Source organism: Lepidochelys kempii, chromosome 8 (assembly GCF_965140285.1).
Source record: "Lepidochelys kempii isolate rLepKem1 chromosome 8, rLepKem1.hap1, whole genome shotgun sequence".
Lineage (NCBI taxonomy): Eukaryota > Metazoa > Chordata > Testudines > Cheloniidae > Lepidochelys > Lepidochelys kempii.
Window position 1 is genome coordinate 51,594,186 of NC_136387.1, and position 26,959 is coordinate 51,621,144.

General features: G+C 43.1%; 1 protein-coding gene across 5 annotated transcripts in view; it reads left to right on the top strand.

Moving 5' to 3' along the window:
* The first annotated feature begins 321 nt into the window (after positions 1 to 321).
* RALGPS2 (Ral GEF with PH domain and SH3 binding motif 2) overlaps positions 322 to 26,959 on the top strand; it is a 279,035-nt gene continuing 252,397 nt past the window's right edge. For all 5 annotated transcript variants that reach the window (XM_073356496.1, XM_073356498.1, XM_073356497.1 and 2 more), the window contains exon 1: positions 322 to 519. The gene's annotated coding sequence lies outside the window, so the exon portion shown is untranslated. The remainder of the gene's footprint in view (positions 520 to 26,959) is intronic.

Below are 26,959 nucleotides of genomic sequence, written 5' to 3' on the forward strand. Positions count from 1 at the left end.
ATGTAGGGTGGACTGGAGTCAGCCCCACTGAACGCGAGCGATGGGGAAACAATCACCAGCGAGGCTCCTTCCTTGTTCTCTGCGGCGACCGGCCGCAGCAGGAGCGTGCGCGCGCCTCTAACCCTCTACCCCAGTAGCTGAGCGCGAGCTGCTCCCACGGCCAGCGGCTGTTGGGCCGTTACGATCGTTGTGTCTGTCGGGCCGGGCGCGCGCGCAGTCACTTGCGCCACAGACGCTCCAATCGTAGGCGGGCGGACGCGCGCCGCCGTTCATCACCCAGCGCCTGCGCGGATGGGCTCATTCCCCACCTCGTCTGGAGAGAGGAACTTATGCGCATGCGTTTTCTGCCTTCCTCCTCTGTTTGTGGTGGTGCCTGTTGTTCCCTCCCCCCGACCTCGGGTCAGGTAGCCGCTACTGAATGACAGTAATCCAGAGCGGGTGAGCTGCAGCGGCGGCCCCGAGCGCGGGAGCCCGCCTGGCGGACCGAGTGGTTTCTTCCCCGCTCCGTGTCCTCCGCAGGTAAGCCAGGGGAGTCACCCCCGCCGCACACACTGCTCCGAGGTGAGGGAGGCCGCCGGGCCGCTGCCGCCTCTCCGGGGAGTTGCGGCTGGGTATTGTCTAGCTCCTGCGCTCTCTGCAGCCCTAGAAGGAGAATAAGCCTCCGCTTGGATTCCGGGCCGCAGGGTTGCCGGGCAGGGATTGGAGGCGCACGGTCCCCTCCCAGATCCGGGGAGGGTCCGGATCCCTCAACCCGGGCCCACTGACACCGCCCTCCACCCACCCCCACGCGTGTGGTTTCCCCTCACCCCAGAGACACGCCTGGGCGGGGGGGGGTTGGACTCCGGCCCTGGGCCGTGCTGGCATGGGGCGCGCGGAGGGTGAAACGGGGGTAGTTACGGCGTAACTAAACGGGGGTAGTTACGGCGTGCGCTGTGTGAGTGGGGCTGGAGCCCCCAATTCCCCGCCCGTGTGTGAATAGGTCGGGGGGACTGACCGTCTCCTGGGGTGGGATGGGGCTGAGCGCTTGTGAGGTGGGCGTATGGAGCGTCCCCGACTCAGCCAGCTCACCCGCCGTTTGAATGGGGCTGCGCGATGGCAAGAGGGGTATGTGAAGCGGTCCAAGCCCTAGGATGGGTTGGAGAGGGTGAGGCTGGCTCCCTGCTAGATGGGAATAGGGAACATGGATTAAAACGCACGTGTTCGGAAGGTGGGCTGCCTTGGCCTGCCCCCCATGCCAGACTAGAGGACGCGCAGTTTGAAAGGGCCTGAGCTTTGGCCAGGTTAATGTGCCAGGGTGTTCCGAATCGTTCCGTGTGTGTGATCGCTAGATGGGGATACAGAATAGCTCAAACCAAGTGTGAGTAAGAGCGTCCATGGTTTGAATGAAGCGTTTGCTCATTGACAGCAGTATGGAATGGTCAATCTGTGTTTTAAGAGAATTAGAGATTTTGTGGTTTGAATGCATCAGTTGTGAGGTGTGGGTACAGGGTAACTGAGCCCAGTTGGTGAGTTAAAGCACCCAGGGTTTGAATGGGTCTGTGCGATCATGAGATGAGGTTATGGAGCAGCTTGGGTCCCAAGATGGATTATAGCATGCACACTTCGAATTAGGATGGGTTGAGGTGGGTTTGCAGTGCTGCACTATCATGGAGACTTTTATAAGGAAGAGGGAAAGTTTGGGTGCCAGAATCCTGAAATTCAGCACTCCTGGTGCTGCTGGAAACCACTGTAGTAGAACAGAAATAGGTGTTGGGTCATAGACACTAGTCCTTTTTGGGCATGGTGGTTCTGGGAGGGATGTGTAGGCTAAGCAAAGAATTAGATGCAACTGTCTCAGGCAGACTAGTGACAGACAACCATTTACTCTTAAATGTGCAGTTGGAGACTACTTCAGTTACTGTTTCACACAGGCAGTCCAGTATATTCAGAGAGCTGCATTCTCAGAGGAGGCAATTTAGCACAGCTGTTACTTTGTTTGGGATGGTAGGGGGAAGGGAAAACTCTGATAATATAGATGGAAGAGAGGCAGATAAGACACTGGATTCCAATTGAAGAGGAAATAAAGTGTGAAAAACCAATATCCGGGTAATAGAGAATTCATAAACTCTTCCAGTTTTACTGTTTACTCGGTTCATTTCAAGATTGGCAGTTGCCATAGGGAACTATTTTAATGGAGTTAACTTTTTTATGAAAAGTTTTAAATTCTTTCTAGCTGTAACTATCTTATCTGTATCAGTTCTATGTTTTAATTTTTTAAATAAAATTGGCACATTTTTCAGTCCATTAATGTAAGGTATTACCATCATACCAGTTGTAACTGTGCCTCTATTTTTTACTCTACACAGTGTTGTAAACTCATCATAAGGAAACAAATGGTAAAATTAAAAAAATTCTTCTCCCCTCATGTTGTTTTGAACTATGTTAAATTTTTGCTACAAGCTTTAGAACCCTTAAAAATAGTAGGACTTTCATGTACACCACCACTTCAACACAAACTGTACTGACTTGGACCCTGATTATGTCATAGGGTCTATATGCAGACCATAAGTCCTATGTAGAGTTTCATTTACTCCTGGGGGAATTCTGTGCCAAAAAATTAAAGTTCTGCACACAATATTTTAAATTCTGCATAATTTATTTGTAAAAATAATGTAATATAATCATGCTAGTTTCAATTATTTTGATAAGTTATTTAAATTACAATACAATGGATGGAGAATGGGAGTGAGGAGCATTGGAGGAAATCTCCACGCCCCTTTTGTTGAATAGTAATGTAGCTAGGTTTTACCCTTTATTTCTAGTTGTTAGTCAACAAGTATATGTAGCCATAACATCAGTATTACACCATAGGCAACTGAAAGAGCAAGTGAGGGCTGGGGCATCAAACTCTCAATTTCTATTGGCTACTGACCATGTCCAGAAAGGCCAGTAGTAAACAGTTCACGGGTCACATTGGGGGCTGAAAAAACTTCCTATCAAATTTAGACCAGTTCTAATCACTAAAGCACCATAAGCATTTATAAGGCTATATAGTTATTTACAAAAGGCTCCTTTACACCACTCCAGCAATTAAAGGAACCTTAAAACTTGTGCACCCATTTTATACTCCTGGGGCAATTCACTAAGCAAGCAGATTGCTACATTCTGCTGTGCCCCATGACTGCCTCCTCAGAAACACCCTGAAGCCTTGCCCCACCACGTCAGGCATGCTGCAATAGCGGGCGAGAGAGACAGAGCCTCTGTCACTGGCATGCATGCTCTGCCTGCCCCCTCCCCCTCCCAGTGGTGACTGATGTCTTCCCATGTCCACCCAGTCCTGCCCCTCCCCCCCCTGGGATGGGGGGATAATTGATGTCTCTGCTGGCTGCTCCGGGTGCCAGAACTGACGTGCCCGCGCTGCTGGGGAGGAGCACGTGACCACTCTTGCAGCTTCCTTTTCTTCCCCGTCAGAAGTCATCTTTCCTCTGGAAAGCAAAAAAAATTCTGCAGGGGACATGAATTCTGTATGCATGCAGTGGTGCAGAATTCCCCCAGGAGTATCTGTTTAATTTAATGGGGCTCCACGCTGGTGCAAGAAGCTGCTTGTTTAGATCAGATTGTAGCATCAGGGTCTAGTGGATAAATTGTAGCTCCTGAGTTGGTATTTCTTTGTCTTTTCAGAAGTACTGCCCTTGGTTTTGAAGATTTGCAATATCTATGGAAAAATGTTGCATTTATCTGAAAATCATAGAAATATACACTTTCGCATTTTTTAGCCCTCTACTTACCTCACTTTCTTTTCTTTCTCTGAGAAGGAGGTTAGGAAACTCTCTCTCATGTGAAGAGAACTTTGCTTTTACTTAGAAAAGACTAAGACCTTGTATAAATCTTAACATTTGTGTCATTGGGGAGAACTGTAAAAGATAGGGTATTTCCACTCAGAGGTTTTTGCAGTTCTAAGGTTCAAGTTTCCTTCCCAACGGGGATGAAGTCTCATTGCACACTGAGGATAGGTCCACACTAAAAAGTTAGGTTGACCCAGCTATGTTTCTCAGGGGTGTGAAAAATCCACATTCCTCAGCTTTGTAGTTAAGCTGACAATCCCTGGTGTAGACAGTACTAGGTCAATGGAAGAATCAGAATGAGAAGATTTAGAATTCATCTGTTGACCTAGCTACTGCCTCTTGTGGAGATGGATTACCTATGCTAATAGGAGAACCCCTCCCATCGGCATAGGTAGTGTCTACACTGAAGCAGTACAGTGGTGCTGCAGTGCCACTGTAGTGTTACAAATGTAGACAAGCCCTCAAATACTGCAGAGCTGCTGTTACCTGGGTAGCATGTCTGAGACAAATACCTATAGGAGAGAGATGTTGAGCAGCCACAAGGAATTCAGTTCACATCCTCCCTAAATACTCTGTTAGATCTTGCTTCCCACTCTGATTCTAGATTTCAGCAAGCAGTAGTTCGGTATTTGTTTACCTAAAGAACTCCTCAATCCGTTGTCTGTTGTAGGTGGTGGTGCTTGCCATTCTTCCACAAGTCAGAATACTGTACACCGAGGCCCTCATAAAAGGAGAAGCTATTTTTTGGTAACTGTTGTATGAGAGTTGTCTCTGTGCATTCAGACTTTCCCTCTATCTTGGGGTTCTTAACATAATTTGGCTCCATAAGAAGGAACTCAGGTGTTTGGTGGCCATACTCTTATATACGCTCAGATGTTGAATGCTGATGTCAATAGAGGGTGATCATGAAGTCCCAAAGAACACTACTTTGCTAGGTTTCAGAGTAACAGCCTTGTTAGTCTGTATCCGTAAAAAGAAAAGGAGTACTTGTGGCACCTTAGAGACTAACAAATTTATTAGAGCATAAGCGTTCGTGAGCTACAGCTCACTTCATTGGATGCACACAGTGGAAAATATAGTAGGGAGATTTTACTTACATAGAGAACATGAAATAATGGGTGTTACCATACAGACTGTAACAAGAGTGATCAGGAAAAGTGAGCTATTACCAGCAGGAGAGCCGGTGGGGGTGGTGGTGACCGCATTGTCTACAGCCAAGCTCTACGATACAACCGCATTTGCTCCAACCCCTCAGACAGACAAAACACCTACAAGATCTCTATCAAGCATTCTTACAACTACAGTACTCACCTGCTGAAGTGAAGAAACAGATTGACAAGAGCCAGAAGAGTACCCAGAAGTTACTTACTACAGGACAGGCCCAACAAAGAAAATAACAGAACGCCACTAGTCATCACCTTCAGCCCCCAACTAAAACCTCTCCATTGCATCATCAAGAATCTGCACCCTATCCTGAAGGATGACCCATCACTCCCACAGATCTTGGGAGACAGGCAAGTCCTTGCTTACAGACAGCTCCTGAACCTGAAGCAAATACTCCCCAGCAGCCACACACCACACAACAAAAACACTAACCCAGGAACCTATCCTTGCAACAAAGACCGTTGTCAACTGTGTCCACATATCTAGTCATCAGGGGACACCATCATAGGGCCTAATCACATCAGCCACAGTATGAGAGGCTCGTTCACCTGCACATCTGCCAATGTGATCTATGCCCTCATGTGCCAGCAATGCTCCTCTGCCATGTACATTGGCCAAACTGGACAGTCTCTACATAAAAGAATAAATGGACACAAATCAGACGTCAAGATTGATAACATTCAAAAAGTAGTCGGAGAACACTTTAATCTCTTTGGTCACTCGATTACAGACCTAAAAATGGCAATTCTTCAACAAAAAAAAACTTCAAAAACAGACTCCAAGGAGAGACTGCTGAATTGGAGTTAATTTGCAAACTGGATCCAATTAACTTAGGCTTGAATAAAGACTGGGAGTGGATGGGTCATTACACAAAGTAAAACTATTTCCCCTTGTTTATTTTCCCTCCTGCTGTTCTTGTCAACTGCTGGAAATGGCCCACCTTGGTTATCACTACAAAAGGTTGTGTCTCCTTCTTTCCCCCGCCTCCGCTCTCCTGTTGGTAATAGCTCACCTTTCCTGATCACTCTTTTTACAGGGTGTATGGTAACATCCATTGTTTCATGTTCTCTGTGTATATAAAATCTCCCCACTATATTTTCCACTGCATGCATCCGATGAAGTGAGCTGTAGCTCACGAATGCTTATGCTCTAATAAATTTGTTAGTCTCTAAGGTGCCACAAGTACTCCTTTGCTTTGCTAGGGATTCCAAGAGCTTGATGCCAATGGGTGCCAACCCCCAAGTGGGAATACACAGAGGCAACTCTCAAAGAATATCAGTTACCAGTAAGTAACCTGTTGTTCTTTTAAATTTTATTTTTGTCTTTATTAAAATTAAGTTTTAGAACTTTAAGATCTCTAAGATTTTTTTTTTATAGTTAAACATTTCTCTTGACATACTTCAGATCTTTCATCAGTATTTGGAATTGATACCTGATGCATCTCTATCTAAAACCATTATTTCCCCAAAACAAAGAAGGGGAATTCCCAGATTTCAGAAGTTTCAGTTTCTATTTGAGATAGCTGAGGCAATGGCATAGAGCTTTAGGATGAGGCAATTTCTGGTTTTATTTCCTTTAATTAAGATTAAACAGACTATATTACTGCAAAACTATTATCAAATTAAGTATTTTTCAGTAATTTTCATTACTATTGTCTAATAATAATTTTATTTTTCCTGGCTGAAACAGGTATTTACCAGTGCCCTGTCCTAAACTAGTTTTTCTCGTGAAATTACCAACCCTGCAAATTGTGTTTGTTTTTTTTGTTTTTTTTAAGAATTGGTTGAGACCAAATCTGTGTCCCGCTGAAGTTCGAGAATTTTGCCACTGACTTCAGTATGACCAGGATTTGGTCCTTGATGGATTTTTGTACCTACTGAGCCAATTGAATTCCTGCTTTCATTTGAATTGAAAACTTTGCTTTAGGGTTGGGTGGTGTAATCTAATTATTTGGCTTTTGTGTGAACTAAGGCATGTATGCACTATATTTCTTTACAAACACATCATGACATGTTTCTGTTTTGAGAGTCTTTTACAGTCCTGTATTTGACAGTGTTGTAAAAAGAAAAGGAGTACTTGTGGCACCTTAGAGACTAACCAATTTATTTGAGCATAAGCTTTCGTGAACTACAGCTTACTTCATTGTGAAGTGAGCTGTAGCTCACGAAAGCTTATGCTCAAATAAATTGGTTAGTCTCTAAGGTGCCACAAGTACTCCTTTTCTTTTTGCGAATACAGACTAACACGGCTGCTACTCTGAAAAGTGTTGTAAAAGAAAATGAGCAAGTAATTTTTGAGACGATACTTAAAAATGCCTCCTGAAACTATTTGGAAAGTGTACAAACTAAGTTGTATAAATAAAAATTTTAGACTCCTCTAACAGCAGCAATAATTGCTGACGTAGAAGTCTCCTCTTCATACATGCAAGGTTTGTGTCCCAAATGCAGAATCAGACAAATGTAATGTGTTGGTTCTGGTGGAGATGTTGTTAGGGAGAGACCAATATTTTATCCATAGTTCTATTTGCAACAGGGCTGTCATCAGAAGGCTAATCTTTTTGCTTTTCATTTAACTTATAAGAAAAAAGATCCTCAAAACATCTTTGTTTTCAGAATTTTAAGATTAACTGTCAGGGTAAAGAAGAAGAACCTTTTTGAAAAACCTGAAGGAAATTAAACATACCTTTACAAAGGAAGAGATTTAAAGTGGATGTTCTGAAATTTTTAAGTATCTGATGCCCTTATATATTGTGGGTGGGGTGGGGGGGAAGTCAAATTAAATTTGGGAATCACTTAATAGTTTCTATAATAATCCCATGAATAGGTCAGTTTTCAAGCAAAGAAAACAAATATACAGTATTTTATTAGGATTTTCAGAAAAATACATGAATCTTTGTTGTAGCTAGTGGAATGAAAAAAAAGATGATGTGAAATACTTTGTGTGAGCCCTTTGTGTTAGGAAGCCTTTGTATGTTAGTGGATTGAAGAAGTAGAGCATTTACTCCTGCAGACATTAGGCTTCAATACAAAACAATACATGCACTGAATGGTGGTCCTCATATTTCCCTACTTCTACACTCCCGTTCCTCTCCTCAGATGCAACTGAGCGTATGGTCTACATTTCCTTCCAGTTGATTTAATCCATGCAGTGCTTATCAGATCCCGAAGAAAAGTTATGGAATTGAGAAACATGGTGGGTTAAGGCAGGATATTCTAAGATCAGTGTCCCAAGCAGTGCTTGAAAGCTCAGTATGATTACGTCAGCTGGGAGTGTGTGTGGATGTGGGATCTCACTCTTATTTGTGTAATAAGTATTCTTATCACAAAGAGGACATTAATTTTGTTTAAACACATTACTTTTCTTATGATGCCTGTCCAGTGAAATTAATAAATTAAGTTATAAGGAGAATATGTCACAGGGACTGTTATGATTTAGATCCATTATGCAGTAAAGAGATTATTTGGTAAAAGCTCTTGGTATAACTATACTCATATAAGGAATGGTTATTCCCCACTTAGTAGTTGCCAGTGACATGCTTGCTTGCCATTTACCAGATGTTCTAAAGTTAAGTTTAATAAGGTGCTTCAAATGAGAAATGTCACTGTGAAAAATGAATATGATTAAAAATATTTAAAATTTTTATTCTTAAATTAGGGTAAAGTTTCAGTTGAACTTCTTGCCCATTTACTGCCTCTTGTAATTTGAATTTTGATACAAAAGTTAAAAATATAAGGGTAAACTTAAGTAGGAGTATCAGTAATGTATTCAGATGAAATTCATCACGCTTCTCTAGCACACATGATTAATAACTGACAACAACTTGGGTATTTTTGTAAGGTTGTAATAAATAAGATGTAGAGCAGAGAATGCCAAACTTTCTATGTAAATCTGTTTTTGAAAGTGTACTTTAATTACTAAATAAAATGCCCATTATGTTTTTATAGCTCATTAGACACAGTAAAATAAATTTGGTAAATTATGAAGAGAGGAAGACTACTTTGGATTGGTATAGAAATATATTATGATTAGAAGGGGGCAGATTGCCTGTTACTTTGTCACATAGGTAAGGTTGTGGTGGAACAACTCCCATGGTACCTAGATGTCATTTATCTCTTTGACTCTTCTCAGTCTGATATAGTCCTGCCTGTTGCACAGACATTGCATTGGTCCATCTCCTGACAATAGATGAAAGACTATCAACTACCTTTGATATGTTAAGGTGATGCTGACTCACCTGTGAACCTGTATGGGGTGGATGGGACTGCTCTTCAGTGAGTTTGTTTTCTTTCCTCTTGGACAGATCTCAATGGGTAGTTGTGGGCAATTGCCCCTCTTCTTGAAGAGCTGTCATGTGTGGGGTGCTGCAAGGTACCATTTTTCACCCCTCTTGTTCAATGTGTGTATGGTGCCATTAGGAGGATTAAAATGAGATATGGGGTTAAGCTTTTTCAGTGTGTTGATGACACCCAACGGTAGGCTTCTCTCTCATCTGTCTGGGATGATGCAATTCAGCTCCTCAGTCAGTGTCTAATTGAGATTGGAGCATGGGTGAGAGTAAGCTGGCAGAGGCCCCACTCAGATAAGACTGAGATGGGGATGGGTTGGAGTAAGCAACTGGCAGAGATGCTGAAGGTATATTATCAGCCTCTGTGATAAGGAGCACATCTGCCATTAGTTAATAGTGTTTGCGACTGAGGGGTGATTTTTAGACCCCCAGTTGTCGTTGTTTGACAGTCATATTACAGCTGACCCAGTCAGCTTTTCACTGCATCTGGCCAGGAAGTTGTGATCTTTCCTTTGAGATGTGATGCTTCCTACTATTATCTATGCTTTTGTCACCTCTAATATTAGACTACTGCAATGCGGTCTGCATGGGGACTACATCTTAAAACCATTTGGAAACTGAAGTTTGTGTAGAACACAATGGCTCACTTATTGAGTGGGTCATTTCACTGGGAGCACATGACACCAGTGCTCTGGGATCTGCACTGGTTGCCCATTTAGCTCCAGATGGAGTTTAATGTGTTGTCATCTGAGACTGCCTGGCTCCCTATGCCGTATTGCTACAGCTTTGGTTAGCATGGGTTCTCAAATTGGATCCTCCTTCTTATGAGAGAAAGGGGCTGGCTGTTAGAGCATTCTCCTATGAGGGCTCTGTCTCTGAAACTTGCTCCCCCTTCTTGGCCTGAATTTGGGGACTTTCTGGGCTTGCTACTAAAGATGCTTGTTTGATAGGGTCTTTGGAAAAGGCTGAGGGTATGCTTCCTAGATGATGACTGGCTGGCCAGCTGAGTTCCTGGAGAATTGATTTCAGTGATGATGATATTTAATTTAAATGCATTTATTTTATAATTAAGGCTCCTAGAGCCAGGGGTAGATGTCTTTAGTATTTTAAATCTAAATAAATAAAATGTATACCAGAATAGTTAAAGCAACATAATGCTCTTGTGAATGCAGTTATACCAATATAAAGGTGATTTATATTTGTATAGATATTCCCATGTGGGAAGGGGAATAAGCTGTAAGACATCTTTATTCAGCTACAGTAACTCCTCACTTAAAGTCGTCCCAGTTAACGTTGTTTCATTGTTACGTTGCTGATCAGTTAGAGAACATGCTTGTTTAAAGTTGCACAGCGCTCCCTTACAACGTTGTTTGGCAGCTGCCTGCTTTGTCCACTGCTTGCAGAAAGAGCAGCCCGTTGGAGCTAGCTGGTGGGGGCTTGGAATCAGGGTGGACCAGCAGCCCCCCTATCAGCTCCCCGCTCCTCTAAGTTCCCTGTGCCGCAGCTGCCCAGCAAGCTATCAATTGCTGGGCAGTTCAGCTGTCTTTCCCCCTACTTCCATGTGCTGCTCCTGCCCTCTGCCTTGGAGCTGCTCCCGGGAGCCTTATGCTTGCTATGCGGGGGTGAGAAGAGGGGGGCTAAATGTCCCCTCCTCCCTGCTCCTGCCCCTACTTACCCCATTTCCATAGAGCAGGGCTGGGGGTGGGGGACACAGGGGAGACACAGGATAGGGCTCAGGACAGTGGGAGTGTGCTGGCAGCAGGGGCTGTCTGAACTTGCTGATCTACTTAAAAAGGCAGTGTACTTAAAGGGGCCATGCGCATCTTTTTCACACATAGGGTGTGTGTGTGTCTGTTTCTCTGCCATGCTCCCTTCCCTCCCTCCATTTATGGTGCCTTGTAGAGTGTGAGGCTACGTTAACAACTGTGTGTTAACCCTTGAGGGCTCAGCTGTTCTAGTTCATCATTTTAGCATAAGGCATTCCCTGGGAAATATCCCACCATCTGACTTCACCACTTCAACCAAGCTTCGCAATCATCATTGCTGTGTACAGTGTTAAATTATTTGTTTAAAACTTATACTCTGTGTGTATACGCGCGCACACACACACACACACACACAAAAAGAGACAGTATAAGTTTTAAACAGTTTAATACTGTACACAGCAATGATGATTGTGAAGCTTGGTTGAGGTGGTGAAGTCAGACGGTGGGATATATATAAAATCTTTTTTGTCTGGTGAAAAAAATTTCCCTGGAACCTAACCCCTCCCTCTCCTTTACATTAATTCTTATGGGGAAATTGGATTCGCTTAACATTGTTTCGCTTAAAGTAGCATTTTTCAGGAACATAACTACAACGTTAAGTGAGGAGTTACTGTACATTCACACTAAGGAATATATGTGAAATGGATGAATTTTATTGTAATTGTCAGCACTTCGGACAAAGTCAAAAGCGGGTTTCGGCTATATGTGTAGTAGGTCTTTTAGCTGGTGTAATAATATTGGTTAGGAGTGTTTTATACCAGCATAAACTCATAGAAAAAAAATCTGTTTGCCAGTATAATTTATTTCATTTGAGGAACTGGTGTAAGCTATACTGGGAAAAGAGTTGGTATGAGCCATCTTCCCCCCACCCCCATGCCGGAGATGGGGGTGTGGTTTGCTGGTATAAGTAACAAACTGTTTCTAATGTAGATAAGGCCTTGGTTGTCCCCATGAATCTCAGTCAGTCACTTTTGTCCACATAGTTTTTACAAATACAAAAGGAAAAAGAAATGCTCACCTTCTAAGGGCTTGTCTCCACTTACCAGGGGATTGACACATGGTAAATTAGCTAAATTGACCGCCGATCGCTCTCCCGTTGACTCCGGTACTCCACTGGAACTAGAAGCATAAGGTAAGTTGATGGGAAAGTTTCTCTCGTTGACCCAGCACGATGTAAACACCACAATAAGTCAACCTAAGGTACGTCAACTCTAGCTACATTTTTCACATAGCTGGAGTTGCGTAACTTAGGTTGACTTAGTCCTGTAGTGTAGACCTGCCTGAAATAAGAGCAACCTGTGCAGTATTCCTGTTTGGGATTTTCTTATGCCCTTGAATTGCTCTTCTTGTGCCTAGATACTACCCTGGTTGGCATTTTACAATGTGAGGGAGCTCGTGAAGGAGAGCAAAACTAATCTAAAACAAATCTAAATGGCAAGTCGGTACTCTCCTTGTTTCTGCTCAGTCTTCTGACTATAATTGTGAAGTGAATATCAGATATGAAATGGATGTAAGTTCAGTTGTAAAGAGAAGGTATATTCTGTCAGGGTTATTAAAAGGCTGGATAATTAAGCATTTTAGACGTATAAAGCAAGAGTACAGTCTTATGCCTTTGAGGAAAGTCTGTGCTGTTACCAAAGTTACCAATCTTCTTTAGAAAGTGTGCTTGCAGATTGTTCTCTCTTGAATGTCTAATTGCTTGTAGTTTCTTCTGCTTGTTTTTTAAAACAAAATGCCAACGGTGCATTTATGAAACTTGACTCTGTGTGAATAACTTATGCATGCAGCTCAAATTGCATTATATGTTACAACTTGTGTTTTACTCGTATTTTATTAATGTTTTTGAGAGTCAAATTTGCCTTTTTCTTGGAGCTGTCATGATATTTGAAGTTTTCTTTGAGGAACCTAATTAATATTTCAAAATAAAAACTAATTTGCAAGTACTCTTTCCACGGGAAACTGCAATTGTATGTAGTAATTAATGCATATGAGACTTCAGTTTGTAGAAATAGGATGTGTATAACTGATTTTTTCACTTATATTTATGGTACAATCACAAGTACAACAGAACTTATCTTGTGCGTTATCAAAAAGGTGAATCGAGTGATCTGGAGAGGGAAAGGAAGAAACCCAAATAATTCACAATTGCTATTCTACATTTCTGTGGTGGTATTTAAATATGAATTGAAAAAATATGATGATGATGCATCTCAGGTAAACGCAACAAAAAATGCTCCTATGTGTCGAATGAAACACAGTGTGGCTAACTTATGTAACTTTGAAATCCAGAGTAGACAAGACTCTAGGGAGAAAATTTTGGAAATAGCCATGGATGTGTGGAGCAAAATATATATTGAGGTTACATCTTCTGTTTAGGATTTAAGACTCAAATTAATTCAACAAAAGTGTCCCAGATTGCATTAGAGTCTGAATATAAAATATCAAGAGTAACAACATATGGTGTGTTGAGTGGCCCATTGTTTAACCTGTTTTGGTAATGTTGAAGTATTAGTCAATCCTAAACATTCTTCTTCTTCGAGTGCTTGCTCGTGTTCATTCCATGTTAGGTGTGCACAAGCCTTATGCACTGTTTCCAGAGATTTTTTTTCCCCCCAGTGGTATCCACAGGGCTGGCTCTAGTGATCCCTGGAGTCCCACCCCCATGCACCGGTGTAAGGGATGCTGCTGGCCCAATGCCTTTCCAGTTCTTTCTTACTGCCTGTGACGGTTGCTGGAACGACTTTCTCTCCCGTGTGTTTGCAAGCCTTCTCTAGTCGTTGAATTTGACTGTTTTTTGTACATAGTTAGTGTTAGTCATGTATAGTTAGCAGAGTTAGATAACAGTCCCCTCAGAGGACTCCATCGCAGGGACAGGGCATGCTCTGGTTCCTGGGATTCGAATTGTGATCTGCCTGTGATAAGCCCATGCCAGTGAGCGACCCTCATTCGAGCTGCCTAAAGTGCCTTGGGGAAGGTCATATCAAGGACAGGTGTAAAATCTGCTGGGGCTTCAGGCCTCACACCCAAAAAGACAGGGATATTCGTTTGAAGGCCCTGTTAATGGAACTGCACTTAAACCAGCCTTGGAGCCAAGCTGCTCTTTCTGCCTGTCTTCCTGAAGCTTCACAGCATGAATGAGGAAAGGCATTTGCATTCTTCAGATGTTAGAAGGGCCCTGGCCTTCTATATTGACAGGACTAAACCCATCTGAAAGTTGAAACAGCTTTTTGTCACTGCAGCGGATAGAATGAAAGGGCTTTCGGTGTTGTCCCAGAGGATCTTGTCCTGGATTACATCTAGGCTTGCTATGGACAGGCAAAGGTCCTGCCTCCGGTCATCGTGAAAACCCATTCTGCAAGAGTGCAAGCATCCTCAGCAGCGTTCTTTGTAGTTACTGATCCAGGATATCTGCAAGGAAGCAACATGGTCGTCGATCCACACCTTTGTGTTCCACTATGCTATCACCAAACACGCTCAAGACAATGTTCAGGAGAGCTGTGTTGCAATCTGCATGCCTGTGATCTCCTAGCCCACCTCCAAGGGCACTGCTTGTGAGTTACCTAACATAGAATGGACATGAGCAAGCGCTTGAAGAAAAATGGTTACTAACCTTCTATAACTGTTGTTCTTTGAGATTTGGTGCTTATGTCAATTCCATGGCCTGTCCTCCTACCATGCTGTCAGAGTTGATGGCAAAAAGAAACTGGAATGGTGCGGGGCTGGCAATGCCTCTTCTACCAGCATGAGGGCACTAGAGCTGGCCCCTACAGATACCACTGGGTGGGAATCTCTCTGGCAACAGCACACATGGTGGGTACACACCTAACACGGAATGGAGATGAGCAACACATCTCGAAGAACAACAGTTACAGAAAGTTAGTAACCGTTTTTTATACCTCAGTTTTGAGATTTTTATTCTAGGTATGAAAATTATTAAATCATGCTATTTATGCTAAAAACTTTCCGCCAAGTGCAATTGTAAGGAAAAGTGACACTGCTTATAGAATGAGAAATCCACCATGGGATGGAATCCGTGAATTGGCCAACCTTGAATAGGTATCACTGCCATGTAACAATTGTTTGGATGTGTGATACTAGGAGATATATTTGGCCGCCTTGGAATTGTATAACTAATCAGGGTAAGACTGAAAGTGAACAGAGTTTGGGATGATTCATATTTTTGATGCAACTGATTTGTCTCTCTCTAACCTATTGTATACAATCATAAAATTACAAATATGTCTCAGGGAAGTCGTAAAAAAATTGCTGAGTATGTTCAAAGGCTGAGGGTTGTATATACAACTAAAATGACTTCTTATTTAAGAGTTTTATATATTGCATTTGCTCTCTGAGCCAGCTGGTATTTTATTTTTCTTTTTTTTTTTCTCCTGTCCGATTTCTACAGTTTTACAGACTCTGGCTTTCCCAGTCTCTCCCTAAAGCTATAGTCTTTAGTCAAAAAGGAAATGGACAGGAATGGAATTAGAAGGCATGTAAGATTACTGGTCTCTTTCCCTTTCCCTTTTTGCGGGAATGAAAGAAGAGGGCGGACTTGCCTTACTCCCCGGAGATGCTGTAGATATCTCTACTTGTAGCCAATAGGAGATGGGTTTCATCCCCACTGCCTACACATCAATTTTCCCTTGGAGGATATAGTGGAGTAGTCATGCAGTCTATTTTATCTTTTTACAGTAGTGACAATTTCAGAGATTGACATAGCACAGTACAGTGGAGTTCTAGACCAGTGGTTCTCAACAGGGGTACATGTACCCCTGCGGATACGCAGAGGTCTTCCAGGGAGTACATCAACTCATCTAGATATTTGCCTAGTTTTACAACAAGCTACACAAAAAGCATTAGCGAAGTCAGTACTAAATTTCATACAGACTAAGTGTTTATACTGCTCTATATACTGAAATGTAAGTAAAATAGTTGTATTCCAATTAGGGCTGTCGATTAATCACCGTTAAGTCATGCGATTAACTTTAAAAAAACATGATTAAAAAAATTAATCATGATTAATCGCAGTTTCAATCACACTGAACAATAGAATCCCAGTTGCAATGTACTAAATATTTTTGGATGTTTTTCTGTATTTTCAAATATATTGGCTTCAGTTACAACACAGAATACAAAGTATACAGTGCTGACTTTGTTATTGTTTTTGATTACAAATATTTGCACTGTAAAAATGATAAAAGAAATAGTATTTTTCAGTTCACCTCATATAAGTACTGTAATGCAATCTCTTTATCCTGAAAGTGCAACAGGAACAAAGTCAGGAACAGTTGATAGCTACTGTCCATCACCTAATAAAAACATCTATTTGTGGAAAATAACCCATTTTTTGAGAGCCACGCTTCGTAGAGATAGTAATAATCTTTTACTGTCTAAAGATGGCCAAACATGGCCAAATCAACCCTCTTTAAAAAACAAAACAAAATAAAAAAACACAACCAAAAACAGCCCCCCATTTTGCCAGCCCATCTGTTTGAACATGAAGCTGTTTACTATAACCCTTAGGAAACTGGCTAATCCTGAGCGATATTGTGCTTTGTTGAGTGGCCAGTTTACAAGGGATTGTGTAAGATGGAGACAGGAATTGTGCTGGGAGGGGGAGGAAGATGGGAGTATAGTCACTAGGTCAGGGCTCCTGAGAAGAGCCAAAACTTTTATTCCCATGACTCCCACTGCAAGGAACTTCTGCATTTGGTGCGTGGCTTGGGATCTCTTTTAGGTCATCTAAGGGCTGAAGACCTGTAGAAGCCCATGTATTCATACTCCACACCAATATTCAGACAATTTGACTAACACTTGAGGTATTTCTCCTGGTGGTAAAAAGAAAGGTTGTGCAGATCCTTAGAGATAAAGCAGCCGCCTGCTGCTGCTGTCTGTAGAGAGTGAAGTATATTAGACCAGGTCTTTCCCTCAGCTGTACATCTAGCAGATAAGAGTTGACTCATTTGTGGATAATATAAGATGAAGAAAAAAGAATGGTTTTTAAACATGTATATGACTTGTTCACCATTCTTATGATGCGGGTTTCCCCAAGTGGCTCTGCTTGTTTGAGACAACGCCAAATGTTCCAAAGAGATCTGTTTTTATCCTTTGTAGTTTCAGGAGCTATGAAGATGTAAAATTTGCCTCTTATTTCTGTTTATAGATTACCTAATGGATCACAGTTTTTTCTTGAATATGTTCGAAATTACTTGTCAAACGATTTCTGCAAATTTCTGGTCTGCAGCTTGTTGGTGAGCAGTTTGAGTATATGACATTCAGAATTTGGGCTGCTTTGATTGGCAGTATTGCCAAATCCACACAGTCAAAAATCATGACTCCCCAAAACTGTTAGGTTAGCTTAAAAGTTATATAATTTTGGGTTCTTTTTATTTGCTCTCTGGCTTTTGATCCTTTCGGGTTTGTGTTTTCAAGACTTTCTCCACAACTGAGAGGACTAAAAAGTTATTTTTAATGAAAACTGAGAATCTCAAGTAGCTAGGAGCTGAAGCTTTAAGAAAAAAATTCTGAAATACTTGATAAAATTGTGAGTTGGCAACATAGGCATGAATATTGTATGTATGTGTATTTTTTTCTGTTCCTAGAGAAAATAAACATAACTCTTAAAATTAACTTTCTGATGTGGATACTTGCAATTTTCAACTTGCTTTCTGTGGATGCTATACAATATCTTCTTGAAATCTGCTGTTAGGGCAAACTTTTCTGTGAGTGAATTAGTCACTTACTAAAATATTTCTGGCAACAATAGATAACTTACTTTCAAGGGAATGGAGCTCGTATCTGAATGGAGGAAGTGCTCTGTTCTCTCAAGGATTCCAGGGAGATGCTGAGGTAATCAAGAATACCAGCACCATACCTGAAGCTAGTACCTGAATGGCTTCAACAAAGGCAGAGGATATCATCCTTCACCAGAATACTCCTCCGGAAAGCAGTCCCGTTTGCCAGGAGGCAGGTAGCCTTAATTTTCCTTGTGAATACTTTAAGGCACAAGTAACTTGGATTAATATTTTTGGGGTATATAAAGTTTCTACTAAACTAAACCAGTAGACTCTGGATACTAAATATTGAGGTCAAATTTGAGGTAGTGTAATAGGAATCTTAATTGTTCCCACATGCCCTTTTGTGGTATTTAAATCACTGAGAGCTCCTTCACAGCAGAGGATTGTAACTGTGCTGTTCCTGCGCACACTGTTTTTTCCCCCTATATGGAAGCACTATGTTTATCAGCCGCAGAATGATTGAGGTGCTCAGAAGGAAAAAAGGGGCAGGAAGCAGAAGAGACCAATTGCAGGAGAAGAGGTTGCTGAGGGAAAAGATGAGTAGAAAGGAATGAGGCAAACTAATCAGTGGTGATGTGTTGATCTGGTGGTCTGGTGCCAGTATGCTTGAGTTCATTTTCTAGGCCAAAATGAACACAACCAGTTGATGCGGTGAAGGGCTACGCTTCTTGTGTGTAGAGATTTTCTGTGGCAGACTGAAATAGCAATCTTGGGGTATGTCTACACTACAAAATTAGGTCGAATTTATAGAAGTCGGTTTTTTTGAAATCGGTTTTATATATTCGAGTGTGTGTGTCCCCACAGAAAATGCTCTAAGTGCATTAACTCGGCGGAGCGCTTCCACGGTACCGAGGCAAGCGTCGACTTCCGGAGTGTTGCACTGTGGGTAGCTATCCCACAGTTCCCGCAGTCTCCGCTGCCCATTGGAATTCTGGGTTAATATCCCAATGCCTGATGGGGCTAAAACATTGTCGCGGGTGGTTCTGGGTACATATCGTCAGGAACCCGTTCCCACCCTCCCTCCCCCCGTGAAAGCAAGGGCAGACAATCATTTCGCGCCTTTTTTGTCTGCTGCCAGCCAAAGATGTAAAGGATAGATGGAGTGGGTCAGAACAAGAAATAGACCAGATTTGTTTTGTACTCATTTTCCTCCTCCCCTGTCTAGATCACACTGCAGTCAGTCACAGAGAAGGCGCAGCGAGGTTAATCTAGCCATGTATCAATGAGAGGCCAGGCTAACCTCCTTGTTCCAATAACAACGATAACTTTGGTGCACCATTTCTTATTGGAACCCTCCGTGCAGTCCTGCCTGAAATACTCCTTGATGTACAGGCACACCCTTTGTTGATTTTAGCTCCCTGAAGCCAACCCTGTAAGCCGTGTCGTCAGTCGCCCCTCCCTCCGTCAGAGCAACGGCAGACAATCGTTCCGCGCCTTTTTTCTGTGCGGACGCCATACCAAGGCAAGCATGGAGGCCGCTGAGCTCATTTTGGCAATTAGGAGCACATCAACCACCACACGCATTATCCAGCAGTATATGCAGCACCAGAACATGGCAACGCGATACCGGGCGAGGAGGCGACGTCAGCGCGGTCCCGTGAGTGATCAGGACATGGACACAGATTTCTCTGAAAGCATGGGCCCTGCCAATGCATGCATCATGGTGCTAATGGGGCAGGTTCATGCTGTGGAACGCCGATTCTGGGCTCGGGAAACAAGCACAGACTGGTGGGACCGCATAGTGTTGCAGGTCTGGGACGATTCCCAGTGGCTGCGAAACTTTCGCATGCGTAAGGGCACTTTCATGGAACTTTGTGACTTGCTTTCCCCTGCCCTGAAGCGCATGAATACCAGGATGAGAGCAGCCCTCACAGTTGAGAAGCGAGTGGCGATAGCCCTGTGGAAGCTTGCAACGCCAGACAGCTACCGGTCAGTTGGGAATCAATTTGGAGTGGGCAAATCTACTGTGGGGGCTGCTGTGATGCAAGTAGCTCACGCAATCAAAGATCTGCTGATATCAAGGGTAGTGACCCTGGGAAATGTGCAGGTCATAGTGGATGGCTTTGCTGCAATGGGATTCCCTAACTGTGGTGGGGCTATAGACGGAACCCATATCCCTATCTTGGCACCAGAGCACCAAGCCGGCGAGTACATAAACCGCAAGGGGTACTTTTCGATAGTGCTGCAAGCTCTGGTGGATCACAAGGGACGTTTCACCAACATCAACGTGGGATGGCCGGGAAAGGTGCATGATGCTCGCATCTTCAGGAACTCTGGTCTGTTTCAAAAGCTGCAGGAAGGGACTTTATTCCCAGACCAGAAAATAACTGTTGGGGATGTTGAAATGCCTATATGTATCCTTGGGGACCCAGCCTCCCCCTTAATGCCATGGCTCATGAAGCCGTACACAGGCAGCCTGGACAGTGGTCAGGAGCTGTTCAACTACAGGCTGAGCAAGTGCAGAATGGTGGTAGAATGTGCATTTGGACGTTTAAAGGCGCGCTGGCGCAGTTTACTGACTCGCTTAGACCTCAGCGAAACCAATATTCCCACTGTTATTACTGCTTGCTGTGTGCTCCACAATATCTGTGAGAGTAAGGGGGAGACGTTTATGGCGGGGTGGGAGGTTGAGGCAAATCGCCTAGCTGCTGGTTACGTGCAGCCAGACACCAGGGCGGTTAGAAGAGCTCAGGAGGGCGCGGTACGCATCAGAGAAGCTTTGAAAACCAGTTTCATGACTGGCCAGGCTACAGTGTGAAAGTTCTGTTTGTTTCTCCTTGATGAAACCCCCCGCCCCTTGGTTCACTCTACTTCCCTGTAAGCTAACCACCCTCCCCTCCTCCCTTTAATCACCGCTCGCAGAGGCAATAAAGTCATTGCTGCTTCACAGTCATGCATTTGTTATTCATTCATCACACAAATAGGGAGATGACTACCAAGGTATCCCAGGAGGGGTGGTGGAGGAGGGAAGGAAAATGCCACACAGCACTTTAAGCACAGCACTTTAAAAGTTTACAACCTTAAAATTTATTGAATGACAGCCTTCTTTTTTTTGGGCAATCCTCTGTTGTGGAGTGGCTGGTTGGCCGGAGGCCCCCCCACCGTGTTCTTGGGCGTCTGGGTGTGGAGGCTATGGAACTTGGGGAGGAGGGCGGTTGGTTACAGAGGGGCAGCAGTGGCAGTCTGTGCTCCAGCTGCCTTTGCTGCAGCTCAACCATACACTGGAGCATTCTGGTTTGGTCCTGCAGCAGCCTTAGCATTGAATCCTGCCTCCTCTCATCACGCTGCCGCCACATTTGAGCTTCAGCCCTGTCTTCAGCCCGCCACTTACTCTCTTCAGCCCGCCACTTACTCTCTTCAGCCCTCCACCTCTCCTCCCGGTCATTTTGTGCTTTCCTGCACTCTGACATTATTTGCCTCCACGCATTCGTCTGTGCTCTGTCAGTGTAGGAGGACAGCATGAGCTCGGAGAACATTTCATCGCGAGTGCATTTTTTTTTCTTTCTAAGCTTCACTAGCCTCTGGGAAGGAGAAGATCCTGTGATCATTGAAACACATGCAGCTGGTGGAGAAAAAAAAAGGGACAGCGGTATTTAAAAAGACACATTTTATAAAACAGTCGCTACAGTCTTTCAGGGTAAACCTTGCTGTTAACATTACATACATAGCACATGTGCTTTCGTTACAAGGTCGCATTTTGCCTCCTCCCACCGCGTGACTACCCCCTCAACCTTCCCCCCTCCCTGTGGCTAACAGCGGGGAACAGTTCTGTTCAGCCACAGGCAAACAGCCCAGCAGGAATGGGCTATACTGAGTGTCCCTGAAGAAAAGCACCCTATTTCAACCAGGTGACCATGAATTATATCTCACTGTCCTGAGGATAACACAGAGAGATAAAGAACGGATTTTGGTTGAATGCCAGCAAACATACACTGCAATGCTTTGTTCTACAGTGATTCCCGAGTATGTGTTACTGGCCTGGAGTGATAAAAGTGTCCTACCATGAAGGACGAAATAAGGCTGCCCTCCCCAGAAACCTTTTGCAAAGGCTTTAGGACTACATCTAGGAGAACCGCAAATGCCAGGGCAAAGTAATCCTTTCACATGCTTGCTTTTAAACCATGTATAGCATTTTAAAAGGTACACTCACCAGAGGTCCCTCCTCCTCCTCCTCATCTTCTTCGTCCCCAAAACCTGCTTCCGTATTGCCTCCATCTCCATTGAAGGAGTCAAACAACACGGCTGGGGTAGTGGTGGCTGAACCCCCTAAAATGGCATGCAGCTCATCATAGAAGCGGCATGTTTGGGGCTCTGACCCAGAGCGGCTGTTCGCCTCTCTGGTTTTCTGGTAGGCTTGCCTCAGCTCCTTCAGTTTCACGCGGCACTGCTTCGGGTCCCTGTTATGGCCTCTGTCCTTCATGCCCTGGGAGATTTTGACAAAGGTTTTGGCATTTCGAAAACTGGAACGGAGTTCTGATAGCACGGATTCCTCTCCCCAAACAGCGATCAGATCCCGTACCTCCCGTTCGGTCCATGCTGGAGCTCTTTTGCGATTCTGGGACTCCATCATGGTCACCTGTGCTGATGAGCTCTGCATGGTCACCTGCAGCTTGCCACGCTGGCCAAACAGGAAATGAGATTTAAAAGTTCGCGGTTCTTTTCCTGTCTACCTGGCCAGTGCATCTGAGTTGAGAGTGCTGTCCAGAGCGGTCAGAATGGAGCACTCTGGGATAGCTCCCGGAGGCCAATACCATCGAATTGTGTCCACAGTACCCCAAATTCGAGCTGGGAACGTCGATTTAAGCGCTAATCCACTTGTCAGGGGTGGAGTAAGGAAATCGATTTTAAGAGCCCTTTAAGTCGAAATAAATCGACTGTGTGGACGGGTGCAGGTTTAAATCGATTTAACGTTGCTAAATTCGACCTAAAGTCCTAGTGTAGACCAGGGCTTGGTAAGCTCTGGAAACAGTCTTAACACTGTGGTAAGAGCCTTTGATAGGAGGAGAAAGTTAAATAGGTAGGAAAAATGGGGTGGGGTTTTGTTTTGTTTTTGGAGGACCCTTGATGAGCAAAGGGGCAGAAATTCAGGATGGGGTGAGATTGACAGAAATGAAAAAAGAATACACAGACAAAAAGAGGAAACTGGAGGCCGTTGTAGTTGAATACTTAGATTGGTGGCAGAAAAAGAATAAAACTTCACGCTTCACCTCCAGTCTCTTGTCTTTATCACTTTTGCACACTGCCCATTTAAGAGTGATGTGTTTGGGGAAAGAATTCCCTTAAATATCTATCTCCAACATTCTTTCACCATTAAATAATAAAACACCAATAGCTATTTTCATTATATGACTAAGGCAAAGCTGTGTTTAGAGTCCGCTGAAGGAACACAAACTAACACATCTTATATTATTACCACAGATGTGTTGTCATGAATGATTGTGATGCAAATATAAGGAAATAAACAAAATTGCCAACTCTGTTGGAAACATGGCAATAAACTCTTTTGCCAAATGGAAAAGAACATTGCCATCTCTTAGAAGAATTGTTTACCACCAGCTACTTGGAAAATCCCTCCTGTTTTTTGTTATTTCTCTTGTGCTTTTTGTCCTTTTTCATTTTCAGTTCTGTTCTAGTCCTTCATTTTTCACTGTGTGATGTCAGAGTTCAGTGTAATGATTGAAATTACACATTGAAATAAGTACCTCTTTAAAAATTAGAGAACTTGGACTAAATCTGGTAGATTAATGGCTCACTCTAATCCAATGCCCTGATAAATAATCTTGTGTTGGTTTGCAGTGTTTTTCTTTTCCCTTGGTTCATCGTGTGACTTGTTGTGGATGCAGAATTCTTCAGTGGTGAAAATAGGGTGGATCTCTGGTCATGTGTTTATGCCCTGTATGGAAGCGAAGGAAAGTCCTTGCATGTGAGCTAGCTACTATACAAGGCATAAACACATGACAAAGAAACACTGCAAAGCCTGCACCCACTTCAAGGGATTCCATTTGGAAGTTTTTGGCACAAAAATCTCTTCCTTCTCCCTTCCTCCCTCCAAACATTAGAGGGAATAATCTGGCACAGGATGATTGATTCTGTTAGATTACTCCCAATTTAGAGAGAAATCTCTATTTACAAACTGATGAAAAGTAATTGTTGACTTTCCTATCTAAATATAAATATGCCACTCCTCTTCAAGGATCCATTCATAGCCTCTGCCATATGCATTAAAGACTAGGGTATGGGTTATTCATAGTTTGCACATCCTTTGTCAACTGTGCCTCACCTGACACACATGCCACACTCCCCACCACAAGTTTAAATGCCTAAAGATGCACTAACTTCTTGTCTCTAGAGAGACTCATCACAACCCATCCAGAGGACAGATGGTGGTTGTGCAGAATTTTATATATAATATAAACATTGTTCTTTACCTCATCTCTTGTTCTGGTTTGTGAGTGTTAAATTTGTGGTTTGTCTGTTTTATAATCGATTGCATTTAAGACACATAGGGAAGGACCACTAATGGTGGGGAAGTTCTGAAGTGGAGCTGTAGCATGTCCCAGTCCAGTTTATAAACATACCCTATTTGTTGTCCTCCCCTTCTTTTCATCATCTTGCCTATGCAAACAAATATGCCCATTGCCTCCTATCTTTGTCAGTCTCTCCAGGGACTGGTTTCCCTTCCTGAAGGAGTGGCAGCACAGGGTGAATTGATTTAAATCATGAATTTAAATCAGAGAGCAGAAAACTTTGATTTAAATCACTGACTTTTTTTTTAATATCTTGTTTTGCATTTGTACTTTTTAACTGTTTTCCTAATGAAAGATTTGTTTGTTGACTGGTACCATTTTGGTTTGCAACTGAATATCCCTTTACAATAAATTTGCTTCTTTTTGCAAACAAGGAGGATATACTGTATCTATACACATTTGTTTAGGCAGTTATGTAGCTTAACTCACATTTATTCAGCTTCTTAATTTTTACATGTTTATTAGGAAATTGTGAATGATGCATTTATTTACTAGATTAATTTTTTACTTGCGATTTGTGTAAAGCTCTATTTGGATAGAAGTTAAAAAATGCAATTAAAAGTGCACAAAAACAGCATTTTTTTTTATTAGTTAAATAAAACTACCTAATGCTGGATACATAAAGTTTAACAAAACATGTTTTGCATTTAAAACTAACTCAATTATTAAACAAATGAAGTATTATCTGTGGTTAGTGAATTGAACTGATTGTTTCTGGGCACCATGCATATCAGGATTTTAGAACTAGTAAACCTCTGTCAGGGTGGCCTTGAGACCTCTGTCAGAGCCTAGCTATCCTGACTTGGCACTTTGGCTGAGTGCTTTGACATTGGTTAGGCGTATGCCTCCTATGCTGCCTGAGACCCGACACTGCTCGCCTTCCCCGGTGCCTAAGAAGAGGCATAAGACCTCTAGACAGGTTGGTTGCTGCCACTGATCCTCCATAAGCTTGGGATTAAAAGTAGAGTGCAGCAAAAATTCAAGTATTCCTTTTCTCTGGTAGCGCTGAAACTGGCACTGTTGAGTCTGGGCCCTGAAGGGGTGAGTGATAGGGTGTTTCAAGGGCTGGGTGGCCTAGCGGTTAGCACACCTGACTTCTGGTCCCTTACTTCCCTGGCTGTCCGGCTTGTAGTGATGCTCCCCTCATGTAGAAAGACAGAGCTATCTCCTGCCTCTTTGCTAGTCAGCCCTAAACTGAGCCAGATTCTCTCCTTTTCTTCCTCCTTCAGGCCAGGCACTGGCTGCAGATGCTGTGTGGAGCTAGCTGGGCCTATAGATGAAGATGCGGTATGGAGCTAGCTGGGCCCATAGGCTCTCTTTTTAACCCTTTTCATGCTGGTGTGAGATTTCTCAGCTTCATCACAGGGTGTCTTCTACATTTGTGGTACCACATGACCTGAGACCATCTTGGTACTGACCATGCTGGAGTCATTGGCAGCAGCAAGAGAGCTGCTGAGCCTATCAGTAATGTTATCCCTGGCAGTGCAGCAGACCATGCTTCTGATACCGGCAGTAAGAGGAGCTCTGACATACCAGGGTGCAATCCAGACTAATGGGGGTGGTGTCACCCTTGCCTTGCAACCTAGGGTGCCTTGTAGTGCCTTACTATTGTGTCTCTGAACCTGGACCTCTCACAAACAACCTTCATCATGCAGGTCACTCCTAGATGTGTAATGGCAGCTGCCCATCACATTATGGCTCTCACCAGTCTGGGTTATACTTCAGGATGACACTTTCCCAGTCCCAGATTTCCTCCCAGAAATGTATGTTTTGTATTGCCCCAGCCCTCTCTTGGACAGTGCAAATATGTTAACTCCATTATTCCTATAAGGGAATAATATACAACAGCTTGCCACCTTAAATGGAGTTACCCAGACACTTCAATTTAAACGCACTGGATTAGATAAAACAATAAAGCAAGTTTAATAATGACAAAGAGAGATTTTGAGCACAAGTAATAAGGCATAAAGATATGGTTACAAGAAAAATAAAGATAAAACTCTTTCTAGTGCCCAATTAAAAACTACATTAGAGTCAAAGTGAAGTTTCTCACCACATACTTCTAGCAATATTACTGACCCACTTTCAGGTCAGTGCCCCTCCCTCAGAGTCTAATGGCTACTTCTTTTGTCTTCTTAAGTGCAAAGCATGAGAGAGACAGGGAGAAAGATGAGGTCTCTGAGGTGCTTGTTCCTCCTTTTTATAGTTTTAGTCCCCCTCTTGAAAAGCATTTCCAGCTGAGAACCAGAAGACAAAAAGTCTGTGTGAAAGGATGTTTCCTGCAGGGTTTTTTCACCTGAGTGAGCTTCCTTTGTTTTGTCCTTTCTCCTTAATGACTTTGTTCACTGCTTAAATGCAAATTAAGACAAGCATACATTCCTTTGTTGTAGACAGGTGTGTTTGAATAGTTTGGTGCTATGTGAGTCTGAACATATATTTTTAACATCCTATGCGGGGAAACTTTTAACTTTACGCATAATGCATCTACACACATTATACTGTGATATTACTGATCAGCAAGTTGAGTTTTCACATACCTCACAAGGCATACCTTGTACAAGAATTATTACAACAGTGTGTGAATATAGGAGTGCAT